This window comes from Leptodactylus fuscus, chromosome 1 (assembly GCF_031893055.1).
Source record: "Leptodactylus fuscus isolate aLepFus1 chromosome 1, aLepFus1.hap2, whole genome shotgun sequence".
In the NCBI taxonomy this organism is placed as follows: domain Eukaryota; kingdom Metazoa; phylum Chordata; class Amphibia; order Anura; family Leptodactylidae; genus Leptodactylus; species Leptodactylus fuscus.
The window spans coordinates 77,400,151-77,418,716 of NC_134265.1; positions in this window are offsets into that span (position 1 = coordinate 77,400,151).

Sequence of the window (18,566 nt, forward strand, 5' to 3'; positions counted from 1 at the left end):
ACACAGGATCCACCACTGACAATAGGTGGTGGTCACAATTAGAGATAAGTGAGCTATTTCATAACAAGCCAGGTTCATTACAAATTTTCCAAAAATGTTGGGTTTTATTAAGACCCCAGAATATAATGAGAGGTTCAGAGCACCATAGGCTTGGAAGAGGAGTAAAGATGCCTGCAAAGGCACGTAGAAGCATCAGACTCTGCAAGGGAACCCAAGCAGGGCGAGGGAAGGTGAATATCAGTATATTATTATTATTATTAATTATTATTATTATTATTAGAGATGAGCGAGTACTGTTTGGATCAGCTGATCCGAATAGCACGCTCGCATAGAAATGAATGGACGTAGCTGGCACGCGGGGGGTTAAGCTGCCGGCTGCCGTCAAAGCGGAAGTACCAGGTGCATCCATTCATTTCTATGGAGCGTGCTGTTCGGATCGGCTGATCTGAACAGTACTCGCTCATCTCTAATTAATTATTATTATTATTATTATTATTATTATTATTATTATTTTATTATTTTTATTATTATTGTTATTGTTATTATTCTGCACCGCTCCTGAGCCTCTACTTATTAGGCTTCAGACTCTGAAGAGACCCCAGGGCATAATAATAACAAATTCTGTCCAGAATGAAACTGACAGGTGAAGCTCATGAATATTTGCATACTGAATCTTGAAGGTTGGCCAAGCTCTAGTCACAACTCACCTTCTACCCCTTCCTGCACAATGTCTTCTGCACAGGTCACAGAATTTGTCTAAAGCACTCTTTCTTAGACATCAGTAAGCCAATCTACAGGTTTCCATGGTTTTCCAAGTAAAGCATATCTCTGAATACTGTTAGCAATACTGATCCACAGAATTAAAAAAAAAAATATCATCAGAAAATAAAAACAGCTCATATTATGTGCCAGTATCATATAAGGTGGTGCATTTTTCTGGTTATACCATTTGTTCAAGTGATACAAGTTGAAAACTATACTACTTTCTGATAAAATGCAAGTGGTTTTGCAGCACAGTAATAGAACACGCTCATGTGTCGCCAGCCTAGAATTGAACGGAATGGACAGCATATGGATTACATCCATGTGCCACCAGTGCCTCCATGGTCCCATTCATTGAGATCACTGAGCATGGGCCACAAACCGGATAGGAACACGGCTAGTCCACTGACGTTGTACACAGTTGTGTGCATAAAGTCTAATAGTGACAACTGGCACCTGAGAATATATAATTTGGCCTTCTTAATGCTTCAATAGTTCAACAATATTTTAAATCCATTTTAAGCCAATATAATGGGAAGATGAAAAAAATAAAAATAATATACAAGTAGGGGGCAGCACGGTGGCCTTGCAGCGCCAGAGTCTTTGGATTCGAATCCTGCCAGGAACGACATCTGCAAGGAGTTTGTATGTTCTCCCCGTGTTTGTGTGGATTTCCTCCCATTCTACAAAGGACATACTGATAGGAAAAAAAATTGTCATTTTGATCCCTATATGGGGCTCACAATCTACATAAGAAATAATAATATGCAAGTAAATGTTTCCATTATACTTTTTTATTACTCAATTTAGTAACAGCTTTTTGATTAAAAAAGAATGAAAAGTAATGAACAGAAAATTAAGTGAACAAGGACCTTCACACACACACACACAAACACACACCAAAAAGAAAAGTCCCACAGGTAGGTGCTGTTTTTGTAAATACTGAGGTCTCTGTGTGGAAGATTCCTCCAAAAAAGAATAGACCTTGAACAAACTGATTCTGTTCTGTGTCAGCATGTGACTGCTATGGCCAACTATTGATCGCATCAATGATACCCTTATTCTTATCACTAATAAAACTCCTAAAATCAACTGAATTTAATGTAAGAACATGAAGACCCCAAGACTATGTTTCCTTGAGTTATAATGAAATCCAATATTCTTTATTCTTGTTGTATGAGACATTTGGCCAACCCCTATTATTTTCGGCACTTATTTGAAGCAGCCAGTATGACTGAAATCTAATCATGGTCAATAATTGGGGAAATCTAATACTGGGGATTCTTCTTAGACAATGTTAATCGGCCATGGCAGGCCATCTTGGGTATTGGAGAGAGTGTAAGGTGAACCTTACTACTATGTTCATTATTTTATATATTAATACCAGGTTAGAAGCAATGCAGATTATTTACAAGGCACCAATATGCATGCTGCCCTTTTAAATCTATACAATACATGTGGTTGGTTTATTTCTACCCTGAGCCATTATGTTGAAATATTCACTTAACATTTGTGAATGTGTCATACAATCTGCAAAAAAGCTTTTAGATGTCAGAAATGTTCCTGTATGACAAATGGTGCTATGCTTGCCCTCGGTAAGCTTGGTGTCTAGACAGCTGTATATAATTTTTCAGGCAGTATAATTGCCCAGTTGGTAAATAACTCCATTTACTTCTAGATGGCAGTTATTTACCTACTATGGTAAGTTGCACAAAAAAAAATTGCTGAACCATTGGAGACCAACAGAAACAAGAAAATAAAATAAAAAAATCTTTCTAAATTTTTTCTAAAGATTGATAAGTCACAGACAAATGCCTTGGCAAGCGGCACACAATACTGAAAATAAATTGCTCTGCAAAATGTACACTGTAAAAAGGCAAGCGGAACCGATATAATGCTGGCTGGGATTTCCCTTGCTGAAGTTATAGGTAAATCTATGCATACTGTTGCAAGGATTGATTCAAGCTCATTTGTCTGATGGAAGAGCTGAAACCACTGAGGGCTGACATGTGTAAGGCAAATCAAATAAAGTATTTCCAGTTACATTTTGGATCTCTGGTGATCACTACTGAACAAAAAGTACTGAAAAGTTAAAAAATAGATGTTGAATTATAGAGTAGAAAAATCAGGCCGGCAGCTACAGAACAATTATAGTCAGCCCTATAATAATGACTATATGTAGCCACAGCCATAACATTACCAAAGTGAAGTAACTTTGATTATTTTCTATAATGACACCTGTCAAGGGACGGCAAGGGAACAATCAGTTCTTGCAGGTAAAATGTTGAAATCAGGAAAAAATGGGCAAATGTACATTTTGGAAAAACTTTAATAAGGGTCAAATTGTGATTTGCAAAACAACTGGTTCAGAGCATTGCCAAAACTACAGGTGGCACTTTAGGTTCCCATATGATGTTGTTGGCACTTGCCAAAAGTGCCCCAGTAAGGGAAAATCAGTGAGGCCCCAAAGAGTATTTGACACCAGAAGCTGCCATGACCAGAAAGGCTGCCATCTTGGTCCTACTCCTGTCCTGGTCATCTTCAAACGGCTAGCCACAAGATTGTTGCTCCCTACGAGTCTCTCATTAATACACTGTCTACCAATAAGTATTTGGACACCTGTGGTAGAATAGAAAAACATTTATTCATATTGAATAGTTGGTAGAACCCAGCACATGCTTCCTTACTGATGATGTTGATCGACACAATACTCTCGGATGCCTGGTGAAACTCCTGGTGTATGTGAGCCTTCCGTTGGGTGCGGTTTCTCTGGCCAGCCCTCGTCGGACTCTATCTCCCAGTTTCGGGGGTCTGCCAACTTGGGGCACATTCTGACAATCACTGTTCACCTTCCTCTTTGTAATCACATAGGCCACTGACGATTTTGGGTAATTCAGTTCACTTGCTATGTTCCTTAGGGCTAGTTCACACGTGAGTATAAGGGGAGGTTTTTGACAGCGGATTTCGCGTCCAAAACCTCCCCTTATAATGGTGGTCTATGGAGACCGCCGGGCTTCTGTTCTCCGCTAGCGGCGAGCTGCTGCTAGCGGAGAAAAGAAAGGACATGTCCTTTCTTCAGGCGGAAGCCGCGCAGGCTCAGCCGCGCAGCTTCCGCCCCCGGCAGCTCCCTCCTATGTCGGCTCATTCATTTGAGCCGACAGCAGAGGGTTAAGCCGCGACAGCGATGGTCGCGGCGGGCGGGTTTTGACAAGAGAGAGACGCGGCTCGCCGCGTCTCTCTCTGTGTCAAAACCCGCGCGGGCAGTTCACGTGTGAACTAGCCCTTAAGGAGCAACCATTTCTGTAGTACCCCACTATTACCCCTTTCTCGAAATCGGACAGCTCTGCACTTCATGGTATCTTGCGTGTGACTAATGCTAATGCTGTTTCCTGTTTAATGGCTGAAGGCGTGATGTGCATCACGACTGCAGATATCCTCATTTACATGGGTGTCCAAATACTTATTTGTAGACAGTGTATTATGTTACTCCTTCATGTATCTTATATATACATTGTGTGTAGTTTTCTAATAAATTGAACAGTGATTATTGTTAATGGTTCCACTGTTTTATTGGTGACAACCCCATTTTCTGGTAAAAATCAGACAGCAACATTACAATTAATTAAAGTATTGTGCCAAATGGATCTGTTTCTTGTTCTCCATGTACTCTCACCTTTATACAAAGCACATTAGGGTTATTAATGTGAGGAATGAATTATTATTAATATGAAGCATATTACTAGTTTAATAATTCCATATGTCTCGTATAAATAGTAAGTAATCCTAACCTGTTCCTTATTTTATAGACACCAGGCACCACACCTTATTAAGACTGTATTAAAAAAATATTCATGTGTAGTGGTTAAAGTGCAGTTTAACCGGAAGCTGGAAAATTCCTTCAGGTTTGCTGTGGTTTGTAGGTAAAATGCTAATTTTTATATGATTCACCAGTTAAAACCACATAGGCAATTACCACATCACAAAAGTATGGCAAGTATACACATTTTTAGATGCAGGTTTTTTTTTTTTTTTTTTTTTAAACACAGCTTTTCCACTACAGATTTTTTTCTGTAATGTGTGGGGAGCATTGGCCAGAATCCCATCCACTTTGCAGGTAGTGTAAAACGTAATGTTTTTTTCCCACAGCATTTCTACCACAGCCAAAACATTGCCACACCCATATCATTTTTCTTGCAAACATTCACAAGGTTCTCCTAGCAATTTACAATTCAGACATCAAAGTACATACTTCCCAACTTTCAAAGGACAGAAACAGACAAAATACGTGGCGCTGTGGCAGATTTAGCTCCACCCACTTCTAAAATGATTCCGCCCATTCCGATCCATTTTTCTTTGTGCTTCCCACACAACAGCCCTAATATTATATGTTCCACATTATAATGTTCTCCTCAAATTGACCCCACAGTATAAAGTCTCTCTCCTGGTGCACCCATAGTTTACTGTCCCCCTCCAGCTTCCCCAGTGTAAAATGGGGGCAACTAGAGGGAGACATAAAACTGTGGAGTAAGCTGGTAGGGGACATTACACCATGGGGGAAACTGGAGGGGACATTAAACTTAGGGCAACTGTGGGGGGACATTAATGTCTAGTTGCCAAATTTTAATGTTCTCCTCCAGCTACCTCCAGTTTAATGTCCCCCTCCATCTGCCCCATTTTAATGCCCTACTTCATCTGCTCCCACAGTTTAATATCCCCTCTATATGCCTCCCAAGTTTAATATTCCTCTTTATATGCCCCTCAGTTTTCCGTTCTTCTCATATGCCCCCCTGTATATTGTCCCCCTCCATCTGACCCCACAGTTTAATGTCCCTCTTAATCTGCCAACATTTAACATAAAAAACACTATTCACCTCTCCTTGCTCCCCTGCTGCTATGTTTCAGGTCTCTTGTCCCACAGTGTTGAGGGAGCTGTAGGCATGATGTGAGTGACATCATCACATCATGAGTACAGGTCCCCAAGCCAGAGCACACGGGGCAAAGTGGTGAGGCAGGAGTTGTCTGGTCCTGCTTTCACCTCTGTATTCAACTAAACTGCATCCTCTCTGAACACAAATGAGTTCAATCTGGGATATAACTGCCGCCAAACTGACACCACGGGACACAACCCGGAATCTGGGACAGTTGGGAGGTAGCAAAGTATAATATGTGGAGGAGAGCAAACATAACAAATAGAGATGAGCAAATATGCTTGATCGAATTCCTCGGCCGCATAGCTCCTGGTGCAAAAACACTTCCGGGGCTTCAAATTTTTAGTGCCCCTCCCACCTTCCCTTCCGCCGAAAGCTATGCGGCCGAGGTATGTGATCGAGCATATTTGCTCATCTCTAATAACAAACATTCTTGCTCACTTCTCCTGCATTCTGTATGTCATGTCTGGTGTGGGCCCCCTGCTTTCCGGGCCTCTTGCATATGCCCAAGGGACCACTGAGGCTTTTGATTAGGCATCAACATTCACGTGGTGTGCGCCCATATTACGAAGCTTAATAATTGAACATCATAACTTTATAGTGTCCCACCTGTGGTCGCTGACATCATTCAGGAGGACTGAAGTGCTCCAAAGAGAACAGAGACCTGTTCTGCTGCCTCAACAAAGCCAAGAGGTGAATAACACTGTTTGTTACCTTTACTCATCTCACACGCTTAACTGATCTCTAATTTTGTTAAGGACCTGGTAAGGGATATTACCACAAACATAACCATATTTTACATTTACCTTTACATTTTTGCAAATACAAATAATTAAAAATCTTGCAGAGTTTTAAAGTTTTTCTCTAATCATCTTAGTGGTAACAGTCTGCTGTCTGGATCAGTTGCCAATGGATACGATCATGAATGCAGTCATGATTTCCTTATTGTAGTTGAATTATATTCTTGTGCATGTAGTGTCTCTCCTTGATATAGCCTGGACACAATAAGGAAATCATGGCTTAGTTTCTGAAAAGTACCAGATCATAGAAAGTTCCTGTGTTCATGGTCATATCCATTGACAACCAAGCAAGACAACAGCATGTCACCACTAAGATGGTTAGAGAAAATCTTTATAGCCCTGCAAAAAGTTTAAATTATTATATTTGTAAAACTGTTTAACTGTTTATTGTCTATGAATTTATATATAGTCATGTTCATGGAAACTCTCCTTTAAAATTTTTAGAAATTAAACATTTATAACAAATAATAATAATAATAATAATAATAATAATTAGAGATGAGTGAACAGTAAAATATTCGATATTCATTTTGAATAGCCCCTCAATATTCGACTATTCGAACAAATATCGAACCCCATCATAGTCTATGGGGAAACAATGCTCGTTTCAGGGGATCCCACTGTTCGACTCTGGAGAGTCACCAAGTCCACTATGACACCCCAGGAAATGATGCCAACACCCTGGAATGCAACTGGGACAGCAGGGGAAGCATGTCTGGGGGCATCTAACATGCCCAAGTCACAGTATTATGTTGGGATCCCTGTCAGCTTGCGGTATGCGGGAGCTGACTTTTTCCCATAGGAATGCATTGACCAGCGTTAATTGGCCGAATGCCATACAGAGTACAACATTCGGCCAATCAACGCTGGTTCTGCCAGAGGCTCGTCTGTGAGGAGGCGGAGTCTAAGATCGGACAAGAATGGAGGCTGCTGTGGACCAATCTTAGACTCCGCCTCCTCCAGCAGAACCAGCGTTAATTGGCCGAATGCTGTACTCTGTATGGCATTCAGCCAATCAACGCTGGTCAATGCATTCCTATGCGAGATGTAGCAGAACTGGCCGTGCGCTCAGCTCGACTATACCGGAGATGCAGCCGAGCTGAGCGCACGGCCAGCACTGCTACTCCGGAGATGAAGCAGAGTTGGCTTGCACTCAGCTCAGCTACACCGGAAATCGAGCTCAGAGCACGGCCAGCTCTGCTACACTGGAGATGAAGCAGAGCTGGCCGTGCGCTGAGCTCTGCTACACCAGAGATGTAGCAGAGCTGAGTGTGTGCTTAACCCTGCTGCACACTCAGCTCTGCCGTATCTCCAGAGTATTCCAGCTGAGAGCATGGCCAGCTCTGCTTCATCTCCGGTGTAGCAGTGCTGGCCGTGCGCTCAGCTCAGCTGCATTTCTGGAGTAGCCGGGCTGAGCGCATGGCCAGCTCTGCTTCATCTCCAGTGTAGCAATGCTGGCCGTGCGCTCACCTCGGCTGCATCTCCAGTGTAGCCGAGCTGAATGCACGGCCACCACTGCTACATCCCGACATAGGAATGCATTGACCAACGTTGATTGGCTGAATGCCATACAGAGTACAGCATTCGGCCAATCAACGCTGGTTCTGCCGGAGGAGGCGGAGTATAAAATCGGTCCACAGCAGTCTCCATTCCGGTCTGATCTTAGACTCCGCCTCCTCACAAACAAGCCTCTGGCAGAACCAGCGTTGATTGGCCGAATTCTGTACTCTGTATGGCATTCGGCCAATCAACGCTGGTCAATGCATTCCTATGGGAAAAAGTCAGCTCCCGCATATCACAAGCTGACAGGGATCCCGACCAGATAAAGCCCCAAAGAGTTGGGTGAGTAACATTCCCACCTAAATAAAGGTAATACCTAGCTAACCCTGCCTGTACATCTATCCCTGTCTCACAGTCACATAGTTCACGGTCTCAAATTAACCGAATGTTAAATCCACCATTCGTATAAATTGGAGTTCACCTGAATTAGCCAGCCAATTACTTTTTCCGATTTTTTTTCGATGCCTCTGTTGTGGTAGTTCCTGTTCCATCTCCCCTGCGCAGTTATTGGTGCAAAAAAAGCGCCAGGGAAGGTGGGAGGGGATACAACGTTTTAGTGCGTTTGCCTTGTGGTATTCGATTGGAATCGAATACCTCGAAAGACCTGATATTCGATCGAATATGTATTCAATCGTACAGTGTTCGCTCCTCTCTATTAATAATAATAATAATAATAATAACAATAATAAATTATTATTCTAGGATGTATAAGTCTTTTGCTCAAGTTTTTCTAAGCAGTAAAGAAATTTTCAACTTTTCATATACTTATTTGGAATGTGAAGAACTCAATGTATGTTCTATGTGCCAGCTGTCTGAATATTTGTTATCACCCTGCCATGCCCTAGATATGTAGACTCTCCTATCTCAGTAATTGCCAACTTCCTATCTTAGAGGAATCTTTTCATTGTTGAGATTTTACCACTGTGGAAAGGATACATCAAACTTGAGTGGTATGTACTATGCATATCCAAAAATAGTATCAATATCCAGATGTATACTAGGTATTATATTACTGGATTTATTCATTTGGGGATATATATATATATATATATATATATATATATATATATATATATATATATACATATTATGTACATATATATATCACTAGCAGGAAGACCCGGCTTCGCACGGGTATATTACATTTTATGTTTGTGTAGTGACCCCATAAGAATTGTCCAATTTTGCACTGGTGTATTTTGTATGTTGTTTCTGTGTATGTCCATAAGTGTCATGTGATTATGTGTATCTCATTTTGGATATCAGTGAAAAACCTGTGATCAGTTGTTATGGATACCTGGAGTAAAGCTGTATCTAATCCTTCCCCGTGTAGTACTGTGTTTACCTATGTGGTATTGTGTGCAGTGGCGCGTATCTAATCCTCTGGCATGTGGTACTGTGTGCAGAGGCACATATCTAATCCTCCCTCGTGTGGTATTGTGTGCAGTGGCATGTATCTAATCCTTCGTTGTGTGGTATTGTGTGAAGACGCATGTATCTAATCCTCTGGCGTGTAGAACTGTGTGCAGATGCGCGTATCTAATCCTATGGCGTGTGGTACTGTGTGCAGATGCGCGTATCTAATCCTCTCCCGTGTGGTACTGTGTGCTGAGGCGCATATCTAATTCTCTGGCGTGTGGTACTATGTGCAGAGGCTTGTATCTAATCCTTCAAAGTGTGGTACTGTGTGCAGACACATGTATCTAATCCTCCCCTGTGTGGTCGTATCCATGGCAACCGATTAAGATAAAAGACTGTCACCACTAAGAAAGTTAGAGAAAATCTTTAAAACTCTGCAGAATTTTTAATTACTTATATTTGCAAAAATGTTTAACTTTTAATTATCTACAAATATAGATATGATTATGTACATGGGAATACCCCTTTAAGTTTGTCATTAACCCCTTAGCGACCCTTGACGTAACTGTACGTCATGGGTCGCATGGGGATGTATAGAGCGAGCTCACACGCTGAGCTCGCTCCATACACGGCAGATGCCGGCTGTATCATACAGCCAGGACCTGCCAATAACAGCAGCGGTCGGTGCCCGAGCCGATCGCTGCTGTTAACCCTTTACACACTGCGGTCAAACGTGACCGCAGTGTGTAAACGGCGCCGGCGGCACGGGCGCCGCCATGTTTCGCCGATCGCCGCCCTCCTGAACGTCACATGAGGGTGGTGATCGGTTGCTATGACAGCCGGAAGCCTATTGAAGGCTTCCAGGCTTGTCTCTGCACTAGATCTATTAGACGATGCCAGAGGCCAGAGGCATCGTCTAATAGAAGTGCTGCGATTTTCCTATTCACTGCAATACTGTAGTATTGCAGTGAATAGTATGAGCGATCAGACCCCCTAGGTTTCAAGGTACCTAAGGGGTCTGATCATAAATGTAACAGAAGAAAAAAAAAGTTTTTAAAAGTATTAAAAAAATAAAAAAAATATAAAAGTTCAAATCACCCCCCTTTCCCTAGATTAGCTATAAAAGTAATTAAAGAACATTAAACATAAACATATTAGGTATCCCCGCGCTCCAAAATGCCCGAACTATTAGAATATTAAAACATTTATCCCGTACTGCAAACGGCGTAGCGGCAAAAAAAATAAAAACAGCCAAAAAGCGTTTTTTTCAACACTTTGCCTCCTATAAAAAATTGAATAAAAAGTGATCAAACCATCAGATCTTTCCCCAAATGGTATCAATAGAAACGTCATCTTGTCCCGCATAAAAAGACACCACAACCAGCTCCATACATGGAAATATGAAAAAGTTACAGGTGTTAGAACATGATGACACAAAAATTTTTTTCTATTTTGCAAAGTTTATCATTTTTTTAAAAGTATCAAAACATTTCAAATACTATATAAATTTGGTATCACCGCGTTCGTACTGACACGTAGAACACAGGTAACATGTCATTTGTACCAAACAGTGAACGCTGTAAAAATTAAACCCATAAGAAAATGGCGCAAATGCATTTTTTCTCCAATTGCACCTCATTCTGAATTTTTTTCCAGCTTCCCAGTACATTGCACAGCATATTGAATGATGCCATTACAAAGTACAATTTGTCCCGCAAACAATAAGCCATCATGTGACTCTGTGAACTGAAAAATGAAAAAGTTATGGCTCTTGAAATGTGAGGAGGGAAAAACGAAAATGCGAAACCAAAAAATGGCCTGGTCCTTAAGGGGTTAAGTTGGAATGGAGTAAAATACACCCCATCACTATCACAGTCTGGGCATCCCTCATCTCAAGCCTGGGTGTAGTCAACAAGTTGGAGACTACTACCCACATTGAAAACCTGTGTCTGTTGAGAGTTACCTAGTTATAAGAGTAATATTCAGGTTGGTTAAACTGCATCACTGCCTCCTGAGTTCTTCTTGTGCTTACCTTCAGGGCTCTTCTAAACACCCCCACACAGAGCCCTGACCACAACCCCATCAAACATCTTTGGACTAAACCAGAATACAGACTGGAAGGAATTGTTTTACAAATAGAAAAGATGTCTACCGTACCCCATTTCAAACATCTTTATAAAAAACTACTACTACAGTCAACATTAATATCTAATAATGTGTGAACGTTTTTGCAACTAAAAATCTGTATTATTTTGATTCAGTGACAAGCATATAGATTTACAAAAGTCAATTCCAATGAATGGAACAGTCACAAAAATTTGTGCAACAGATCTGCCATATGTGACCTCACCCTAACTCCTGAAGTCTCAGAGATCTAAATCAGGTACAGATGTGTCCTCCTTACCTGTTCAACTGTTTTCAGATATGATAAATGGCACAAGGTGATGGGCTTTGAAAAAAATAAAAACAAAGTTTTGCTCTGCAGGTCATTGCAACAGAAATGTATTTTATTTCTTTAAAGCCGGGTTATTTCATGCCAGTAATCTGGACTTATCTTGAAATGGTCAGACAGATAGTGAAGAACACGTGTATGTCATTTGTGGTGTTTGCAGTAGTTGTGGGGGTCTTATTCTTAATTTCATCATTTCTTGTACTTCGATTTTGAAAATACTATTTCTTGTTAGGCCTGGTTCACATCTTTGTTTGGTATTCTGTTCGGGAAGTCCGCTTGGGGACCCCCCGAATGGAAAACCGAACGCATTGACAAGCAGTGATCTTATGAAAGCACACGGACCCCATAGACTATAATGGGGTCCGTGTGTTTCCGCGCGGTGTCCGCACAAATGATGCAGAGAGGAAAGTAGTTCATGAAGGACTTTTCTGTCCACTTGACTCGTGAAGACAGCACGTGGAAAACACACGGACCTCATTACAGTCTATGGGGTCCGTGTGCTTTAATAAGCTCACCGCTTGTCAATGTGTTCGGTATTCCCCAAGTGGACTCACCGAACGGAATACCAAACGCAGATGTGAACCAGGCCTTATTCAAAAGTCAAAAGCAGGGCTTTAGGTTGCTAGATTTCTAGTTTTGTCTCTTTTACAAAAAAATTATGTTTTTCTAGAGACTTTAACCTTTGCAAACACAATTAAACTGGGGCCCCATGTAGCAAAATGTAGGAATATGCTGTGGAATATGTGGCGCTATATAAATAAAATGTATTATTATTATTATTATTATTATTATCAAATGCAACTGAATGTTATAATTCTGTGTATATATAAATCAAATCAAAAAGCTTTATTGGCACGTCCGAATAGGTATTTGGCATTGCCAAAGCTAGTAAAGTGGGCGGTGGGGGGGGGGGAGTTGGATTCGGGTGGGTGGGTGGTGGGTATAGGGGGTGGGTGGTTTGGGTTATAACAGTCCATGGAGTTTCATCTTCCTCTTCGTTGGTGACCGCTATATGGGGAGGTGGGGGTGGGGTGGATAAATATAACAGTCCATGGAGTCTCATCTTCCTCTTAGTTGGTGACCGCTATATGGGGAGGTGGGGTGGGGCGGGTGTATTGGGATAAATATAACAGTCCGTGGAGTCTCATCTTCCTCTTGTTTGGTGACAGCTTGACACGTATTGGGCAGCGATCTCCACAGTGGCCTCTTCTTCTCCCAGTAGGATGTAGAGTTTCCTCTTCTCGTCTGCAGATATGAAGTCTGGGATGTGGGCAGAGTGTCTTTGGTAGTAGACGGCCCTCACAGCTGAGTATTTGGTGCAGTGTAGCAGGAAGTGGGTCTCGTCTTCTAGGGCCCCCTGGTCACAGTGCTGGCACAGTCTGTTCTCCCGTGGCTTGTACGTCTGTCTGTATCGCCCCGTCTCTATCTCTAGGTTGTGGGCGCTCAGTCTGTACCGGCTCAGGGTCTGTCTGTGCTTGGGGTGGCGTATTCTCTCCAGGTAGGTGGCCATGGTGTAGTCCCTTTGTAGGGATTGGTACACGGTGAGTTTCTTGGAGTTATTTATTTCGTTTCTCCATTCTTCAATGTACCGCTCTCTGTTTGCCTCTGTGGTCGCCTTTATTTCGGCCTTGGTTATCATCTGTTGGTGTTTTTGGTTTGGTGGTTGTCTGTTTGGTTGGTGAGTGTCTGGTTTGCTCAGGTGGCTTAGCCATGCTTGGTGGTGGTAGGAGTCAGGCTTGCTCCCCTGGATGTGTGCCTGGAAAGCTAGCGCCCTCTTCTGTATGGTGAGCCATAGGGGGAGTCTGCCTAGCTCTGCCCTGCAGGCCATGTTGGTGGTGTTGCGATGGACATGGAGCAGGTATTTGCAGAACTCCAGGTGGAAGTTCTCTGTTGGGCTGGAATCCCACTTTGACTGGTCTGGGTAGGTGGCAAGGCCCCAAACCTCACTGCCATAGAGAAGGATCGGGGAGATGACTGCGTCAAATATCTTCAGCCAGACCCTTACCGGTGGTTTGAGGTGGTACAGTTGTCTTCTGATGGCATAGAAGGTTCCTGATTGGCTGAGCTCCAGCCCCAGGTAGGTGTAGCTGTTGGTTTTCTCCAGTGTGGAGCCATTCAGTGTGAATTGTGGGGTGGTGGAGGCTTTATTGTGGCCCTTCTTCTGAAATACCATGACTTTGGTCTTCTTCTGGTTGATGGGTAAGGCCCATGTGGTGCTGAATTTTTCCAGCACTGACAGGCTTTCTTGGAGGTCTTTCTCAGTGGGGGCCAGGAGTAGGAGGTCATCGGCATACAGCAGGAACTTCACCTCCCGGTCATTCAGGGTGAGGCCTGGGGTTGGTGAGGCCTCCAGGGCTGTAGCCAGTTCATTGATATAGATGTTGAAGAGCGTTGGGCTCAGGCTACAGCCTTGTCTGACCTGTTGTCCTTTTCCCATTCACCTTCACACAGCACTGGTTTCCGGTGTAGGAGCTCTTGATGACGTCGTACGTTCTTCCTCCTATTCCACTCTCTAGGAGTTTTAGGAGTAGGCCTGGGTGCCATACTGAGTCGAACGCCTTCTTAAAGTCCACGAAGCAGGCAAATATCTTGCCTCTTCTGGTGTTGTGGACTTGCGTCTTGATGAGGCTGTGCAGGGTGTAGATATGGTCTGTGGTGCGGTGGTTTGGCATGAACCCTGCTTGGCTCTTGCTAAGGACCTCGTGTTGTGTGAGGAAGGTGAGGATTCTGTTATTGATAATGCTGTTGAACAGTTTCCCCAGCGTGCTGCTGACGCAGATCCCTCTGTAGTTGTTGGGGTCATAATGGTCTCCATTCTTGTAGATGGGGGTTATGAGCCCTTTGTTCCAGTCTTCGGGGAAGTGTCCAGCGTTGAGCACGAGGGTGAATAGCTTTGCCAGTGCCGTGTGTATTGCTGGAGAGCTGTATTTGATCATCTCTGGTAGGATGCCGTCAGGGCCACTGGCCTTTTTGCCTTTCAGCAGGGCAATTCTTTCCTGTATATCTTTTATGATGATTGGCGAGTCCAGAGGGTTCTGGAAGTCTTTGATGACTTTCTCCATGTCCCTCAGTTATTATTATATAAAATATTATATAAATATTTTTTGAACAACAGAACCTCTTAGCTGCAAGACACTAGAGCGAGGTCCACAGGCCCAATGGTGGGCGGCTGTATGTCTGAACTCAATGTGAACTACTGCAAAGACACTGCAGCGCGGTACTTAATGTGAACAGTGTATACTGTGCGACACTATGTGAACAAGGTGCAACTAAAACCCTGCCAGTTTAGCTCACTGGCCAGGTGCACTAGTACAAGTGAAACACACACGGCTGCCAAGGGTTAACACTCACCCCAGGCCAGCAAACACACACACTTACCCCTGCGACAGCTAGTAGCCACCACGGAAGTTTAGAACATTCTCCTGCACACAGCTTGGCGTTATCAGGGGAGTTTGCATGATCCTGCACACAGCTTGGAGCCATCAAACACCCATGCTCCCGCACACAGCTAGGAGCTATACATGAAATCAGACAGTACACATAGGCTATCTCAGAGACCATACCTGCTGCAGATCTACAAGCTGGAACGGCGTCCACCGCTCCTAACCCTGGTGTAGAGCTGTCAGTTCAGGGTTTACAGGTCCTACCTAACAGCACCCAGGAGAAGCAGAGGAACCCCACACAGAGGCCTAGTCTGAAACCTGCCTGAGTACTGGAGCCTATCCCTGCAAACTACTGTCATTCACTCCATGGACTTAGAGGAGATTTTAGTCAAAGTGTGAGCCCCTGGTGGGCGTAGGATCATATTATTTAAAGGGAAGTCCCCCCCCAATAGGGGCGGAGGTCATGAGCTCGCCGCTCATGCTCAGTGGGGGAGAAATGGCACAGCTTGTGAGCAGCTCCAATACATCTGAGCATGCTCAGTAAAGTGAAAGCTGGATGGTTAGACTGACCCGCAGGTGGCGCTGTGCGCTATGATAGCAACCTGCGGGACCCAATCCTAACACTGAAACATGTTGTGCTTTTTCTGCGGCATTTTTTATTCAGTTTTTGTTATTTCTCATTTTTTCTTCTCCTATTAAATATATAGGAAAATACTTGCAATTCCGTAGCTAAAATTAACATGTTGCATTGACGTGTTGCATTGGCGTTTTTGCTATGTGGGGCCCCACCCTAACGAGGTTTTCGAGGATTTATGAATTTTTGCTATTCATCACATGTCTTATGTCTATATATGTCTTTTATAGATGGCCTGAGGAAGACGCCAATTTGACATCAAAACGCATTGCTATTACATTTGAGTCAATAAAGATTGCATATCTCCACATTTCTATATGATTATTATCATTTCTAGAAGGAGAAATGTTTCCGTATTTTGCACAGATCCTACACAACAACATTTAGCAGACATGTCCCTGCTCTTAATACACATAATGAAATGGCTTTTGTGCAGTTTATAAATACAATTTCCTTAGTTATTACATGTTTGAAGTTTTAATTGTTACTTCAAACACCACAAATGAAATGTCTCACATGCTGCTGATTCTAATTATTACCTAACTATTCATCTACAATGACTTTGATACAGATAAATTAATTCTAATCAGAGTTAATTCTGATAATTGAATTCTTTGTAATAGAATAAGCAATAGAAAAAGTATTCTGAACTGTACAAACTGGAAATGTAATTAGCAATATAAGGAAATCTGCAGGAATACATATATTTTGGAAGTGAAATTGTCAGACATCAATCAATGTCTATAGATGAAAAATAAACTTTGCTACAGTTTATCCCTACAAAGGACAACTAACACCCGTCTAAAAGATCTATGGCTCAAAATGTAGGAAATAGCTCTAAATAGTAGACACTTCCGGCTATCAATAAATGGCACTGTCCACCTACTATGAGGTTTTATTTATAGAAAAATTTAGTACACAATTGCAATTTACTAACAATACTCTTGACAGGCTGCAAATCACATCGGAACACATAGATTTGGAAACACATAGACATACACTCATTGAATAGAGAATGAACCATACTAGAAATCTCAGTATGCAGATATTTCTTGGGCAGATGGTTACATATGTGGTCTGATTAGACAATGAGTCTTGCCACTAGAGGGCACAAAAGTGTTTTCCCCAAAAGGCTACAGAGGCTACTTTGGGTAGTGTACCTCTTGGTGAGAAATTAGTCATCTTTGGGGTTATGGATTGTCATAGGGCATAAATTATTGAATACATGTGTTTGATGTCATATTTTTTATTTGTTCAATATACAGTTTTAGCTTGACTGACTGTCAGACTGAAAAATGGAGTTGGGACATCTGGATACAAGACACATGCACTGACTTCCTAATAAGTGTCTGTCTGCACTGAATTCACATCCTGCTTTATTGATCACCTATATCCTATGGAAGGGACTTGTAACTACTATTAGATTAAACAGGCCATGGTCAATTCAGCCAAACTAACTAAGCAAAATCCTACTAACATACGAAAAATGCATAACTAGACCGATTAACTTATAAGCCATCACAGCTTTTTTCAGCATGATAATACACACAGCACAGATATCCCAGAAGTATCTGTGAGATTGCAGGATTTCCTTGGCCTGACTGGCCAAGGCTCATCCCATAAATAAAGGATTTAACGGATGAGCGAGTGTCATGACCTTATTTGTATTTTGGTGTGTGTTTCTGTTGGGGATTTGATCCGGGCTCCTGTGTTCTGCTGGGGGTTTTTTTTGCCACTGGACCATCAGTTTTGGTATTTGGTGTCAGTCCTCTGAGCATACTTGAGGTTCCAGGAATCGAACCTCAGGTGTTAATTATTTGCCATCAACCTATGGGAGGATTCTGGGGCCTTTATAAGGATGAGGGCAGCTCCACTAGTTGCTGTTTTTTGTGGTCCCAACCTAAAATTCGTGGCCCTGGGAGGAGGAGTGGTTTGCTTGTGCTGCAACTGTCTAGGAAGGAGTTTGAGTGTTTTTTGTGTGTGAGTTTGGTTTGTCCCTCCACACTTCTACTCTGCCCTGTCCTTCACTCCTGTTTGCTTGGCACTATCTGGTTGTTTGAGGTGGGTTCCAGTTATTTTGCCCCAGTCCTGTGTTTACCCTTTCCTCACCTCTCCACTGTCCCTCTCCTCATCTCTCTTGTTTTGTATTGTGTTGTGCTGCGTGTCCGTTGTCCAGCACATCCCGTCCTGTTTGTTTGTCTGCAGCTGCACCTTGATTTCTGTAGGGGTCACCACCTTAGAAACCCCAGTCCCTAGCTCTCCTATAGCTCTTGCCCTATCTGTCGGCTAGGTCTTCGTGCTAGAGAGCCAGGAGTTGTCGGGGCCAAGACTAGCTTGGGGGCAGCTGACCACCACCCATAGGCAGGGCCTAGCTAGCCACCGTAGTGCCAGGGATAGTCTCCTTCCCCTGTTTCCTTAGCGGTGCAATCTGCAGTCCGGAATCTGGGTCTGGACTCAGACACGAACATGACAGCGAGGACACCAGCTTCAGTAACCTACGAGACCACAAGATCTATAGGCCTTGCTGCTACATCTGTGGCCATATGTGGCAAAGGATATCATACGTATCTTTATGCTTCTGTACCTAACCATATCTCATCTAGTATCTGGACTAGAGATGGCCTATCTGAGTACTAGAGCCTTGATTCAAATTAGTTCATCTTTACATTCACACATAGAAAGTTTTGT